Raw genomic sequence first — 16,256 nt, forward strand, 5'->3', positions numbered from 1 at the left:
GTCTCTAAAATGTGTTTATTCTGAGGATTATTGCTAGTCAGCGATAAACACACTCTCGTCTAATGGTTATAAAGTATTTCCCTGACCTCTTTTGTTGTACTTCACAGTCTCTAAAATGGTTTATTACTAGCGGCCTTATTGTTCGTCAGCAGATAAAACACACTCGTAATGGTATAAAGATATTTCCCTGACCTCTTTTGTGGACTTAAAGTCTCTAATATGTGTTTATTAATAGCGGCACCTTATTGCTTGTCAGGCGTTAAACAACTCTCGTTATGGGTTTTTTGTATGTTATTGGCCCTGTCCGAGTGGGTGTTCAGGGTACCAGGCGCGTTTTGGGGGGGTGGTAGTGAGGAAGGTGGGAAGTGGCATGAGTGATGTGTTTATATTGAGGATTGTGTTTATTATTAGTTTAATTTAATAAAAAATGAGGAGGATTTATGTATTTGAGGTAGTAATGTGTTATCGCTTGCTAGTTTTTGTTGATAGGTAGAGGTGCCACCGCAGGTTAGGTTGGTGAGTTGATGGTGAAGTAAGTTGTATAGAGTACATAAAGACTAGTGATTCCTGCTAGTTAAGTAATTTTAAATTATTTAATATGTCTAGTATTAAATTAAAATAAGGTTAGCTATTATTGGCTAAATATACATGACTTGATTGCATATCATTTTACATCTGTCGTAAATTAGTAATCAGTTTAGTGACTGAGTAGTATAGTCTACTAGCTGCTAGGTAATTAACCGCTAAGTGAAATTACCTGCTCATGAAATGAGTAACTAAAGTTAGTTTTAGTTTGATTTTTTTAAATTTAGTTTAGCTAGGTCATTGCATAGGTGTTTCGCTGTTTATGTTCAACAACTGGAATAAGACGTGAGCTAGACATGGCGAGGTGAGGAGCGATGTGAGTGTCGGAGGTAAGTGTGAGAACGAGTAGAGAGTGAGTAAGTTAAGAGGAATTGTATAGAAACGCAATTAAAACGTCTGGGGCAGTTTGTTGGGGGAGTAATTGAGTAGATGATGTGATAGCGGCTACGTCATAATGAAAGCGACAAAGACGAATGAGTCAATGTTAAGTCCATATAGGGAAGTGATATAAATACTAAGAGTAGAAGGCGCTTGGTGTAGCAGTGGAGTGGGAGAGGGATGAGTGAGGTTGCTTTGTAGGTTTGTGAAAGCAGGTAGCGTTTGAGTTTGGCTGTTGTGGATAGTGCTTTGTGGGTGTGTTGTGGGAATGGGGGATAGTGAAGGTTGAGTTTGGTGTGAGTGCGTTGGTCTGTTGTAGTTTGGATATGCGAGGTAGGTAGATATGATGTAGGATGTGGTGGTGTAGGCGCTGGCTGATGTAAGTATGAGTTTTTTTAGGAGTTAAGTAACAATGGGAAATGTCGGTGTGAGGGTGTTGATATATCATTAGGTGAGATGTGATGTGTTGTGGTTTGGTGTGAGGAAGCTTGTGACTGTGTGTTACTTTGATGAGGAATGAATGTAGTTCATCGTGTGCTATTGGTGTGAAGTTGCGGGTGTTCTCTTGCAGATGGTTGGCGTTGTTTATCGTGGGTACGGGCAGACTGCCAGTGGGGGTGTTGATTTAATACTCATAGTTTAAGACCTTAAGCTGCCCACTCACATCCGCTCCTTATTATCTCTGCGTTTCCCATGGTCTCATTTAGAGTCTTAAGTCAGTCAGTTCGCTGCCGTCTGTCTGTGGCTCCTTGTTGTTTGTGCGGGTGTGTCCAGCGAGACGGCTGGTTAACGCGCAGGCTAAGCCGAATAAAGTAAATGTGTAAGCCCCCGGGCCCCGCAGGGGGGGGGCGGGAGAGAGCATAGAGCCGTCTGGTCGCGCGTTACTCTCGCTGCGAAGAGCAGGCGCCCAACGCGAGCGCCTGGTAGTGGCAGCACTGGCAAGAGCTGGGCGTACACAAAAGACTGGCATGTAGTCGGCGTCTTTGTGGGTGTCCGACTGCCGCCTGATGCGTGTTGGAGTAGTTGAGTGTTTACTTTGGGCCCACCCTGTTACGTTTCTAAAGCCGCCTATACACTCCAGAACCCCTCACCCCCCCCCCCGCCCCCCCCCCCCCACCCACCTTCCGGGTATAAACGATTACACGTCACCCGGGCGCCCCCCTCCCTGTTCGTCCCTGCCTCCTGTCTACGAATCTATAACAGTTTATCATATAAGTTCGTGCATGCTTTCCATTACTAGCCTCCGGCGGAATTATTGTTAGTCTGCGATAACACACAATCGCATGGTAAGTATTATTATAAAGATATTTGCTCCCTTGACCTCTTTTGTGTACTTACAGTCTCCCTCTAAAATGTTGTTTTTACTAGGCGGCCTTATTGTTTAGTCAGCCGGATTATAACACATGCGCTTGGTAATAAAGATATTTCCTGGACCCTATTTTGTTGTACTTACAGTCACTTAAATGTGTTTTTTACTAGCGGCCTTATTGTAGTCAGCGATTAGATAAACACACTTGTATGGTATAAAGATATTACCCTGACCTCCTTTTTGTGTACTTACAGTTCTCTAAAATGTGTTTATTCTAGGCGGCCTTATTGCTTTGTCAGCGATAAACACATCGTATGGTGATAAAGATATTTCCGCTGACCTTCTTTTGTGTACTTCTACAGTCTCTAAAAAATGTGTTTATTACTAGCCGCGGCCTTTATTGTCGTCAAGCGATAATATAATAATACACAACTCGTAGGGTAATATTAACAAGATATTTCCATGACCTATTTTGGTACTTACTAGTCTTTAAAAGGTAATGGTTTGATTACTGCGGTACCTTATTGCTTAGTCAGCGGATAAACACACTCGTATGGTATAAAGATATTTCCCTGACCTCCCCCCCCCCCCCCCCCCCCCCCCCCCCCCCCCCCCCCCCCCCCCCCCCCCCCCCCCCCCCCCCCTTTTGTGTACTTCCAGGTCTCCTAAAATGTGTTTTTATTACTAGCGGGCCTTATTTGATAGTCAGCGATTAATAAACACACTGTATATTATAAAGATACTTCCCTGGCCATCTTTTTGTTTTCTTACAGTTTCTAAATAATGTTTATTTACTAGCGGATTATTGCTCGTCAGCGATAAACACACTGTATGGTTTAAGATATGTCCCTGACCTCTTTTGTGTACTACAGTCTCTAAAATTGTCGGGTTTATTACTAGCGGCCTTATGGCTAAGTCAGCGATAAACACACTCGTATGGTATAAAGATATTCCCTGACCTCTTTTGTGTACTTACAGTCTCTAAAAAGTGTTTATTACTAGCGGCGATTATTGTTCGTCAGCGATAAAACACCATCGCATGGTATTAAAGATATTTTCCCTGACCTCTTTTGTTGTACCTTACAGTCTCTCTAAAAATGTGTTTATTACTAGCGGCCTTATTGCTAGTCAGCGATATAAACACTCACTCGTTATTGTATAAAGATATTTCCCTGACCTCTTTTGTGTACTTACAGTCTCTCAAAATTGTTTATTACTAGCGGCCTTATTGCTAGTCAGCGTTAAACACTCTTCGTATGGTATAAAGATATATCCCTGACCCTCTTTGGGTTCTTACAAGTATCTCAAAATGTGTTTATTCCTGGGCCTTATTGCTACGTCAGCGAATAACACACTCGTATGGTATAAAGATATTTCCCTGACCTCTTTTGTGTTACTTACAGTCTCGTAAAATGTGTCTATTACTAGCGCCTTATTGCTAGTCAGCGATAAACACATCGCTATGGTTATAAATATATTTTCCCCTGAACTCTTTTGTGTACTTTCAGTCTCTAAAAATGTGTTTATTTACTAGCGGCCTTTATTGTTCGTCAGCGATAAACACACTCGTATGGTATATAGATTTTCCCATGACCTCTTTAGTTGTACTTACAGCTCTAAAATGTGGTTTATTACTAGCGCCTTATTGCATAGTCAGCGATAAAACACAATCGTATGGTATTAACAGATATTTCCCTGACCTCTTTTGTGTACTTACAGTCTTAAAATGTGTTTATTACTTAGCGGCTTATTGCTAGTCAGCGATTAAACACACTCGTATGGTATAAAGATATTTCCCTGACCTCTTTTGTGTACTTACAGTCTCTAAAATGTGTTTATTACTAGCGGCCTTATTGTTCGTCAGCGATAAGTACATTCCCATTATATAGATACCATGACCGCTGTTGTGTTCCCGTTGTCTATAATCTTCATGTTTTAAAAACCCATAAACAAAATATTCCCCATAGCTTCATATAATATTTAAAGTTATGTAATATTGGAATATAGATGTATCTTATAATTAGACAGTTGGCTCCATATATTTTAAAACTGATGTGCGCTTTCAGCATTTATTAAATGTATTATATTTAAATTAGGTATAGGATTCGGTTATAAATTATAAATTCCATTTACACTAAAGCGATGTTTGAAATAATTTTGGTTCCGTTTAATCGCATGTGCAGATAATGGTTAGAATTTAGGTGAACAATGAAAAATAAATGATCAGTTGTTCTTACTCAAAAGTGATTGATTTGACAATATAAAATGTGTAATAGATACACACAAATATTGGACCGACAAGCCTACAACAGTCAAAATGTTTCGCTTCTGTGCTTGTATTCTATTTCTAGTATAAAGGTTTGAGTGAAGAATCCTAATTTCTAGTTGTTCTTTACTCTTCAGTGGATCTTTGTTGATGCCAAAGCTCTTCAGTGTACATCAAACGGGTTTGAAGATAATGTGTGAACAAAACTACGAACACACTGCCATACAAAGACATGAACAGTTCCGATTCACTAATAATATTTACGATTAGTTTCATTCTATGAAAGTAGAAATGTGTCTCCTTTGCATACCACCCAACTCGATACCTTTTTTTGTACTTTAGGTAATCGTTTTATGAATTATTAAATATCTGTAAACCCAATAAAGTTCAGAATATGCTCTCGCTTCCCAATAATTCTGTTTGCTACATTATCCTATTTCTTTTGGTTCAGTCTAGGAAATGTATCAATAATTATAAACCTAATCAATATCGTATGCCTCATCAGTGAAAAACTTACGCGTAATCCCTCTACACTTTTCTGTGATAAAAACTGCATATAGTGTTTGGTTTATTGTTTTTTTAATTCCACTGTCTATAGTCACTAGTTTACTGTACTAGCTTGTTTTCTCACGTTATAATCACGGAGTTAGTGACTCGATGATTCATGTTAGTGCCTGTACTAATTATAGTCCCTTCAAATACTACTGTAAATATGCCTTTCCATAATGGCCTTGCGCTTTCTGAAAGATACATTGCCAATCACCCTTCCTGTTTGGTGTATTGCATGTCGCCTCTGGAACTCTCTTCCTGATGATATCTGTATTATAGAAGGTCGAGCTCGTTTTGGGGCGGGGGTCAGGGACTTGTTGCTGGGCGGTCTGTAGGGGTGACGGTTGGCGGTGCTCGTGGCGTGCTTGTGGTCAGGCTGTGTGTTTGAGAGAATGAATGTAGCAATAACAAGAAATTCTTTAAAAAGTAAATTGTTAATTTAAGTTTTAATTTATCTTTGTTTGAAGTTTTTCTACATATTATTAAGCTGATAAATTTGATTTTTAATTATTACATAGTAGTATATATTTTGGTTAAATTTAAATTTTAATTTAAAAATTGAATTTGTTATAGTTTTAAGATCATTAAATGTAAATATGTATATATATATATATACATATACATACAGGGTGTTTGAAAAGTATGGGTACGGCTTAATATTTTAAAAACCATAGGAGATAACATCTATAAACTTTGCACAGTGTTATATGGCTATGTAAACTATTTTTCCTTGCTATTACCATGACATGCCAACCATGGGGGGACGGCCCACAGAGGAAAACATGGAAATCTTAAATTGAAGCATGGGTCGAGTGATACCTCATTTGAAAGAGCTCACTTAGTAGAGTTGAATTCCGCAAACCGCATCTAAAAAACATCGGTATTTATTGTGTTTTATTTATTGTGTTATAAATTTATGATATAATTTGCTAATTAAAAAAGTCAGTGAAAACACATTGGTTAGTAGAGTGAAACGCCGCCAACCGCATCAGAATACGACGATCCAGTCAGAAATGGCAGCGCATAATGTACTTCACAATGTGTACCTAAAACAACCCGCCATTTCTGATTGGATAAACCTTTTGAGATGCGGTTTGCGGAATTCAACTCTACTAAGTGAGCTCTTTCAAATGAGGTATCACTCGACCCATGCTTCAATTTAAGATTTCCATGTTTTCCTCTGTGGGCCGTCCCCCCATGGTTGGCATGTCATGGTAATAGCAAGGAAAAATAGTTTACATAGCCATATAACACTGTGCAAAGTTTATAGATGTTATCTCCTATGGTTTTTAAAATATTAAGCCGTACCCATACTTTTCAAACACCCTGTATATGTATATATATATATATATATATATATATATATATATATATATATATATATATATATATCTGTATATATATCTGTATATTATGTGAGGTTGAGTGGTAGAGAGGGCTAAATAGCCCTAACTCCGCCTCTTGAATAAAGGCATATTTCATTTCAAAAGAGACCAATTTCTAGTATCTTATACCCACCCATGCTCAATTTTGTTAATTAAGTAGAACCGGAGTAAACTAATTGATTTGAGTTTGTCATTGTTGCTATCCTTAATAGTGTTATAAATGCAAAAGTGAGTGTGTTTGTTTGTTACTCATTCACATGTAAACGAATCGATTGTACTGAAATTGTACATATACATTCTTTGGGTACTTGGTATATAAGGCTACTCTTCTTTTGAAAATCCTTCAAGGCTACTACGCCCCATTGATCTCTAAAGTTGTGAAAAATCCTATCTTGGACTCAAAAGTTGCATTGCAGTAAACAGATATTATTAACTGAAAAGCCTATTGAAATTAATTAACAGTTCTTGATGAACATTGTTTTAGGACAGTAACTCTAAATAATTTAACCTCTATTTTCAATTTGTTTACATTTATAATCTGGAATATTTTTAAGGTTTCAGAAATCAGGTTTGTAACAACATTAGATTCCAGACGTTGTATTAAGATGAAAGCGAGCTACAGCTAAACTAAACATGCTTGCTTAGTATATATATAAGTCACGCACGGGCTTGATAATTCCAGAATGGTTACAGGTAAAGCGGTTAAACTTGGTACATCATTACTGCACCTGTAAATCTACTCTTTGAAGTAACTGCAATTTTTTATCGTATCAGGGGGATGGGCCGGAACGGATTAGAAGGAAATCTTAAATTAGAGCATAGGTCGACTAGTACATCAAATTAAAGGTCTCTATTAGTAGAGCACAATGCCGCAAATCCTATTTGAAAAGCTTCACTCATCATGCCATTAAAAAATTGGTATGAAGGGGTATTCATTATTTATACCTAAATAGACATTGTTTGAAAATCATTCTTGAATTATTAGGTTAGTCTTTACAATCATAATTTTGTTGTTTATATTTAAAGTTTCTTAATTAGTATTGTAATGTGAAAATGTGTTAATCTTATTTTAGTCTACAGTGGCATACGCCTCGCACAGTACGTTATAAGAGTCAAAATTAGTTTTCAGCACCAAGAGCCATACCCAGATATTTAAATACACATATATAAAAATATATTTAGTGAAAAGAATAGCAGTTCAAAATACCTACTGGAATTCTTACATTTATTTTGAAATGGTCACTGGTTGACTGGATCATTCTTTTATTGATTGTTTCTTATTATTGTAAAAACTTAATTTTTCACTGCAGATATTCAAAGCTACAAATAGAATATGTAAGCAAAAGAAGTCTGACTTTCATTTATGTTATCAACTAATTACCTTTTCTGTGAATCAGTTGGTTTTAGAAAAAACAGGCTGCACTGGATTTACTCATTCATTCTAAACATCATACAATAATTAAGGGGGTTCGGACAGCAAAAAATTGAATTTTTTACCAATTTTGTTTTTTTAACTATTTATATTCTACATTTGTTTCTCTTTAATTTGATATATAACACTTATAGCTTCTATAGATATTTCCTTGTTTAATTAAAGTGCAGCAAAACCATTTATTGACCACCTAGCAGATTTTCATTGCACAGGATGTAACCACTTCACATAGTAATGTTTTTGGTTTTGAATGTAAAGAGTTAGCCTATACTCTCTGTTTAGTAGTGTGAATGTTTCATACTCTATCTTTGCTAATGTTTAGGTGTTATTTAGACATTTTGATTGACTGCAGCCAACCATATGATTATGTTGACAAAGTTTTGTTTATGTTGTGGTTGTCATTTCAAAAACAATTTCTGGCAGAGGAAGGCTTACAGATACAGCGATTGGTATCATCACCAAATACTATGCCCTAGCTGTAAGAAGGTGTTTTCAGAATAATTATACAGTAGATGACATGAAGCGTGCCATATGGGCGGAATATTGTCATATTTTATCAAGTGATGAAACTCCCCAACATGGTCTGTGTCCTGTAAGAAAGTATAGTTGGTGCAAGTTCAGAAAATCTGAAGCTGAAGAAAAGCCCTACAAACACAGTGAGCATTTTCACCTCCCTGCAGATGTACCGTAATGAGTGCAATAAAGCCAATTTTTAAGGACTTGGCTGAGCCTGAACTCCTAAACCAATGTCTTAATGGGAAAACCCAGAACCCGAATGAATTAGTAAACGGTGTTGTCTGGTCTAGATTGAATAAGACGGTTTTTGTTGGACTGAAAACTTTGAAGTTTGGTGTCACAGAGGCAGTAGCAAGTTTCAATGAAGGTGCCATAGTGAAGTGCTGGGTCTTGGTGGCTCTGGGTTTGAAACCAGGGGGAAACTGCATTAATTTCATGCGAAATGTGGATCGTATCCGAATACGCCATGCTGACCGTGAGTTACATGAACTATTGAAGAAGGCAAGAGGAAGGACTGAAGCAGCTAAAAGGAAGTTGTATGAGGCACTGGAAGCAGCTGATGAAGAATCTGGGTCATCATACTCAAGTGGAGCCTACTAAATAACATATGTAATTTTTAAATGTTCGTTTCTGTAAATTAACGAAATTCTACCCTTATGTACCTATTTCTCAATAACTATAAGAGATATTAAGGTGAAATTTTTTACCAAATCTTCATGTGTGTACTACAAAAAAGCTGAGTAAGTTGCAAAGGTATTACATGTTTGCAAAAAAATTGTATGTAAAAATTTTGAAAGAAAATTTGTAAAAGTAAAAAATCTAATTTTCCGTTCTAATTATTTTTTCTTTCCATTTATACTCAGTGCGCTCTAAATAAGTTAATGAGTATGTGTGCAAAATTTCATGATCTCTTACAGGTCCTAAGAAACAGGTACATGAACATTTGAAAACTAACATGGGGAACATAGGAGTGTCCGAACCCCCTTAACACACAAAACGTTAACAAAATCAAATTTTTGTCTCATGTTGCCAATTTATTTATGCAAAACTTGCTACCTACCGATAGTGACCGAACCTGGGGCTATAGTTCAAACCTGACACCAGAATAAAGTTTTGTACAAAAAATGTTCAGTTACTTTTGTCGTACCTCTAACGGTTGAACCATGGTATGTTTAGAAAAACATAGTAGGCTACTATTTCAAACCCAGTTAAACCCATTGCTATATTTTATACTAGACGTAGTTTTCTAATCATACATCAGGAAACCCTTAAATCGGAATATAATAAAGTAGTAACTCATCTCATAGAAAGGGTTTGGAACAATCTCTTTAAAAAAAACCTATTAAAATTCTACGCCCTGTTTATGAAAAAAGAAACTGAAATGATACTCGTAACACTACACTGAAGTTAATATCAAATCAGAAAATTGGAGTCATATCTGGAAAAAAAACACAATGATTTGAAAAATATAAAATATCGATCAAGACATTATTAGTTAGTGAAGAGGACTATATTATAAACATTTTATAAATTTTAAAAATGTATATGAAACAAATTCATTGCTCTATACACATTAAGCGTACCTCTCCCAGCCACACATCTACTCTGTTTTATACTTAGTTAAAAAAACCTCAATTTTTAACTCATTCTCATAATTTTAAATTGAAAATGCTTAATTGTTCTTCAAATATTGTCATGCATTAGGTGCCATATTAAATTAAGGGGATCCACCACCTTTAAACGGCATTTTTTTTGAAATGTTTGACTTTTTCTGAAAATCATATTTTCTTGTTGTACATACTATTCTGAACATTTTTACTAATTTTAAAGCCATTCTGACATTTCTTTTCTAAAAAAAATGCAAATAACAAAATATTCGCAAATCGTAATTTTGCCTACTTTACCATAATTTAGTGGCTTACAATGGTTTATTCACCAGCTATCTAGAATATTTTTTATTTATAAATAGTATACTAACTTATTTATATGCTTATAACAATGGTGAAGTATTTATAACACTCATGTTATATTATTATAATCATATATTGACCTAGTTTTATTTTTCTTTAGTTTCCGGAGGTTGGCTGCACTGAGTCTGCATTGTTTCCCAGCTGATCAATCAGATGTTTGAGATTGATTTGTTGATGCCAAGTAATTGTCACTTTAGGTTATGTGCACATGTGTATAACCTAGGTTTCACTTTCATGTTTTACAGTTGATCCTGATTTACTTCAATTCTTAGTAAAAAGGCAACGCGTTATTTACAGACAATATTATTTTAGTGTAGCCTCAGAGAAGTCTAAGAGGTACAGAAAACTCCTAAAATCTGCCCAACTTGCTGAGGAGGAGAAGAAAAAAGATAATGAAGGTGCTACATATGGTGCTGGACAGTTTTAGTAGTAAGGATAGAACTTTTATCTTTGGCGGCTATTTCCCGTAAATTGATTTTTCCATGTTTTTATACATTAATGTTTGAATAAAATCTAAAATAATTGTCTTAGAGCTTTCTAATTTTTACACCTTATTCTTAATATTATAATAAAGATTTTTGGGTATGGAAATCCATTTCCTACAATAATTAACATTTTTTTCATATGTTCATACATTTACGATGAGACAAACTTTAAATCTAAAATTTTATTAGCGTACAGTTTTTTTAATTTTGATGCTAATGTCAAATGCATACCCAAAAAGTTTCTTTATCTTATAAGGAACAAATTAAAAAAAAACAAAGAACAAAATTGGTTAAAAATTAAAAAAGTTATTAAAAAATAAAAAAACGCGAAAACACGAAAAATTTAGCGAATTTAAAATTTTGCTACCTCATGGAATTTTTTTATTTTTTTAAACACTCAATAACCTTCTTTCTAGTTGTGTTTGACAATATAAAACAGTCTAAAATGTGAAATTAAAAAAAATTTAAAACATTTCCTAAAGGTGGCGGATCCCCTTAATCGTAATTAGAAGAATTTGCCTTTCTAAATTTATACAGTTTATCTTGTTAAACTTTTTATCTCAGCTAGACATTTAATAAAACTTAGGGATTTTAAAAAACCAACCCCACCTACCATAAATTCGCTTCCATACAATTATCAATTCTGATATTTTATCAGCTTGCTGTCGAACTATCACAACACCGGTTACTGGTACCGTACACGAAACTCTAATACCTAACTAGTAATTATATTAAATGGTTCGTGACTAAAATGTTTTACCCCATTACCCATATATTGATGTTGTACACGCAAATAGAATATTATTAGGAGGACTTTGAACCCCTTTTTATGAAAATATTAGCTTAATACCAATTTTTTTAATATATGAGTCCTGATTTTTGTTTTATTTTGAAGTTTAACTCATTTCTAATATTGTACAGGAGTAATTTTAAGTACATATATTTTAATATCTATTTTCAATACTTAAAATGTTTACAAAAAACTTTGCAATAAAACCTTTTTGTACCATTCATAGTTTAGATTTTAAAATATTTTCTTGTCGCATACACGTAAACAATGATGTGACGAATTTTGGGAAATTTAGTAGATCGATCTTATAGCAGAGCCTAGACAAGTGGCATCAAATTAATTTTCGGAAAATTAAGAAAACAACAGGATGGTTTCCGTTTTAGTTCACCTAAAGGAAACAGTATTCTTAGTCAGAGCCCTTAGATAAATAATGTTTTAGCTTTATTTTGGCTGACTGAAAAAGGGTTGCTTTGAGTTTTTATGCAACCTTTACAAGATTATTTCTGTACCACAGGCCTTGTCTCCATACGATGATGTAAGTAAGACAACAAAGACCAATTACAAATACAATTTACACTTTTCGATTGAATGATTGTAACTGGTAGAATTTTAGACCTACTTTTTATAGCAATTGTGCCCAGGATGTATTATACCACATACACAGCGAAAATAAAATTCTTAAAACTCTCAATTTTGCTTCTGTCTTTATAGCTTTTGGATCTCTTGTTATGAGGTTCCGAATTAGCTGTTAAAATATATTTTAGTAATGTACAACAATATACGAGCTACTAAGAGTAATTATAGCAACACCTTCTAAAATTAAAATATAAATATTAATTCGTGTTGAATGTGATATTTAAAGAAGATACCACAAACAAAATCTAACTTTATTTTGACTGTACCAGAAGAAACATTGCAACCAATTTTGTAATAGCTATTGTAACTATTGCACTGAATGAAATGCAATTGAAATATAAGGCCTTAATACAAAATAACCAAACGTGAAAGAACGTTAGAATTCACGTGCTGTTTGTACTCTCTGTAGGAAATTGCTAAAGTTGTTTTTGAAAAATTAAAAAGAGATTGCGAACCGAGGTTATCTAATTTTTTATCACTTATTCCACAAAATGGCCTAGCAAACGAACTCCAAACCTCCATACAGTATTTGTCTACTTATATTTCTCGTGATATATATAGTCACCATTCATCAGCCCACAGGAAAACAACAAATTTACCACACTGCAAGAAGCTGAAAGGAGAGGAAACCACAGCTCCTTACCTACACCGTCAACACACACTTGAACCAGTTCATTAATCTTCCAGGCGATTCATGAAAATTACTCTCCTCTAAATTTATGTAACCACTGTCCCTATTTCAGAAAATGGTGGTATAGTCAAGATAGCTTTGGAATAAGGATTGGTGATGTATGATAATGTCATGCAATTAGATAAATTGGCGTTAGCCGCAGAATAAGAGTAAAACAGAGAGATGATGGGTTTGATTTCATTGAAAAGCTAACAAAACTTTCTAATGGGTTTGAAAAATTCGTTATTTAAATGTTTACTATAATCATATAAAAATGCCATTAGCACTGACCAAACTCGCTTAAAAGTGCCTTCTTGTAACAAAAATATACTTGTGTGGTCATCTATATTACAAGACCCAAATTTCTGTTTACTTTTGAAACAAAACTGCTTCCGTGTACAAATAAGATACACTTGGATTCTATAAGAACACCAAAGTCATGCACAAGATGCTCCTTTATATCTACCGCCTCTAATCTTATAAAAAAGAAAGAAAAATTAATTTTATGAGTAAAGGCATCTACAACTTTTCAGCGGATAAAGAGTGTGTGATTTATTTAAACTCATTCTACAGCGGAATTAATGGCTGATCTCTAAACTATATGGATCACTCCCATGACATGCAGGGAGAGCGTATTTTCATCAAAATAAAGGTGGATTTTCCAGTCCAGAGACGATATTAAGTAATTATATACAACTAGAAAATATAAGATACAAATTAGAGTTTTGAGGCATTTCTGAACTTGCAATGAAACTCTCAAAATGCATTAAACCTAATCGTACACTGATGTTCTTCCCAAAAGTACAGATTTGATTGAGAAACCAATGTTTGGTGTAAATATATAGAAAGTTTTCTTGAAAAGAGGTAAAGTAGGCAGATATATGACACACTTCATAATATTGTCTCTTATTATCACCTACAAACAGTAGGTGGATACGTAGGAACATTTTACAGACTTAAAATCCCCATGTCTTTTATGAAAATCCTTTCGCTATCAGAAAATTGGAGTGTGGTGTATCCGCTACACGTCATTTGGTAGTCGGCTTTAATTTAGATAAAATTATAAGCAAAGGTGTTACTGACCCACCTTATTGAAGCAGCTACATTCGTCCTGAGGTACCTTTCTACATTTGCCTCCAAACAAGTTCGTAAAATGGGTTATTTAGGCTTATTTGAGTCAAAGTTGAGGTACGGAATAATATTTTGGGGATTTTCTAGTGTCATCAACTTTAATAGAATATTCACTCTTCAAAAGAGAGCGTTGACGGTCGTCTGGGGACTGAGACCAGATGAGAGCTGTAGACAACGTTTCCTACCCAGCGGGATCCTAACCTTGGCTTCCCTTCTCATTTTTCATTCAACAATGTTTGTTTTTCAAAATAAAACTCTTTTTCCATATTTAAATCATGACAATAACGCACGGCACAGAAATCACCAAATTTCAGACAGTTTCAGACTCAACCTTTTTAAAAACTCATTTTTCTATTTTGGTCCTAAACTCTGTAATTTACTTCCAAATGTAATAAAAACTCAAACAAATGTTAACAGTTTAAAAAATCATTGAAAGTCTTACTTGATCGGGAAGACTTTCTACAGCCCCCAAGTGATGCACTTGTCTTGATTAGATCGATTGTTTTTTTAATACGAATTATTTTTAAATTGTTACAAGAATTTATTATGTTTTCCCTTTAGATTGTATGCTCTATTGTAAAAAGTTCTGTTCTGTTGCTTTTCTATAATTACTTTTGATACTGATGTTTTGACTCGCACAGAAAAGCTGTGTATTATATTGTGTGAATAAATTATTCTTAAAAAATTATTGTTATTCTCGTGTAATTTACGTAGTTATTTCAATTCTTGAAGGCAGTCAAGACCGTTCTCAGGTTTCGCAAAAAGATATTCTCCGGAAAAGATATTCGACCGGGCCAGTTATGTACAGCCTCCCGCCCCCGTACATATTGTACAGGACTGACCCGGGCCCCAGTAAAATTGTCCAAAAAAACGGGCCTAGTTGCAGTAGGACAGTGACACGTATCACCAATTTTCTTTTTAAACCAGTTTACGTTTTCTTGTTTTAATTTTTAGTCATCAGAATTGGAGATTAATTATCTGCCAAGCACGATAAGAATTACATCCAAATGTAACGGGAAGAATTACCTTTCCAAAATGTACTATTGATATTACAGGCCTTACTGCCTCTTGTACTAATACTATTGACATATCAACATATGTTATTAAAATATGTATTAACATATTACTTGATACTATCGAGAAAGTGTATCAATCGCCACCGAATAGGGCAAAATACTGCAGCCTGAACTAATGGCCGGAGGCTTTGACTTTCCAAAGATAGGCCTTGCCATATGAGAATTGTTTGGCAAGAAATTTTGTTCGGTGAAGCTAGTTCTTTCTTTAAAGCGTACGTAGCGCAACTATAAAAAAATCTTTTCTTCAGTTTCACCCATTTTAATGTTAAAGTGACGACATCATTTATATAAAATTAAAAATGTTGAATATTCTTCATTAATGTCAGAGTTAACTCAATATAACACATGTTTAGTGGTTTTCTGTAATATACTTATAATAGTTGTCTTGATAGCGCACAACAAATCTGTTCATTTCAAATGGAACAGATTTTAGTATTGGGTGCAACATCTTTTCATAGGCTGACGCCTTTCTGATACATAGGCGGGAGTATTCGTCTTCAGACCCTCTGAAGTTTTCATAATATGTTAGCCTATGTGATAGTAAAATCATCTTTAGGGGTGTTTTTCATTCCTTATTAGAATTAGTAGCAGATATAACAAACAGTGAAATTGTTACGATATCGAGAAATGGTGTATTATCAATAAATAAATTGTAATTTAGAAGGTAAACGTAGAAAGAACCATTCTTCCCTTATTTGGCGTTCCAATTGTGGACAATCATTCTTTGAAAAATAGATGATGAGAAAGCATGTTAATTAAGTTTTTCCAACATTTTAAGAAATCTTGTGCCTTAAAAATTCCTTTAGAATATATGAGAACAATTTTTGAAAGCGTAGAAGTCGAAAAATGTCATGGTTTTTTCTGTAGTTTGGCTTCAAGGAATGTTAGCAATAAAAAGATTTTGCAATACATCAGGTAAAAATTTGTATTTTATAATTATAATTGGGATGCTATGTCGTTCTGTTCACTAAAGAACTAACAACGATTATTTTATTGGTATATATATTGTTATCGTTTGCGATCACAATGATATTTAGGATAATCGGGAAAATTTCTTAGGCAATTTTGAACGGTACTT

This window comes from Homalodisca vitripennis, chromosome 5, assembly GCF_021130785.1.
Source record: "Homalodisca vitripennis isolate AUS2020 chromosome 5, UT_GWSS_2.1, whole genome shotgun sequence".
Lineage (NCBI taxonomy): Eukaryota > Metazoa > Arthropoda > Insecta > Hemiptera > Cicadellidae > Homalodisca > Homalodisca vitripennis.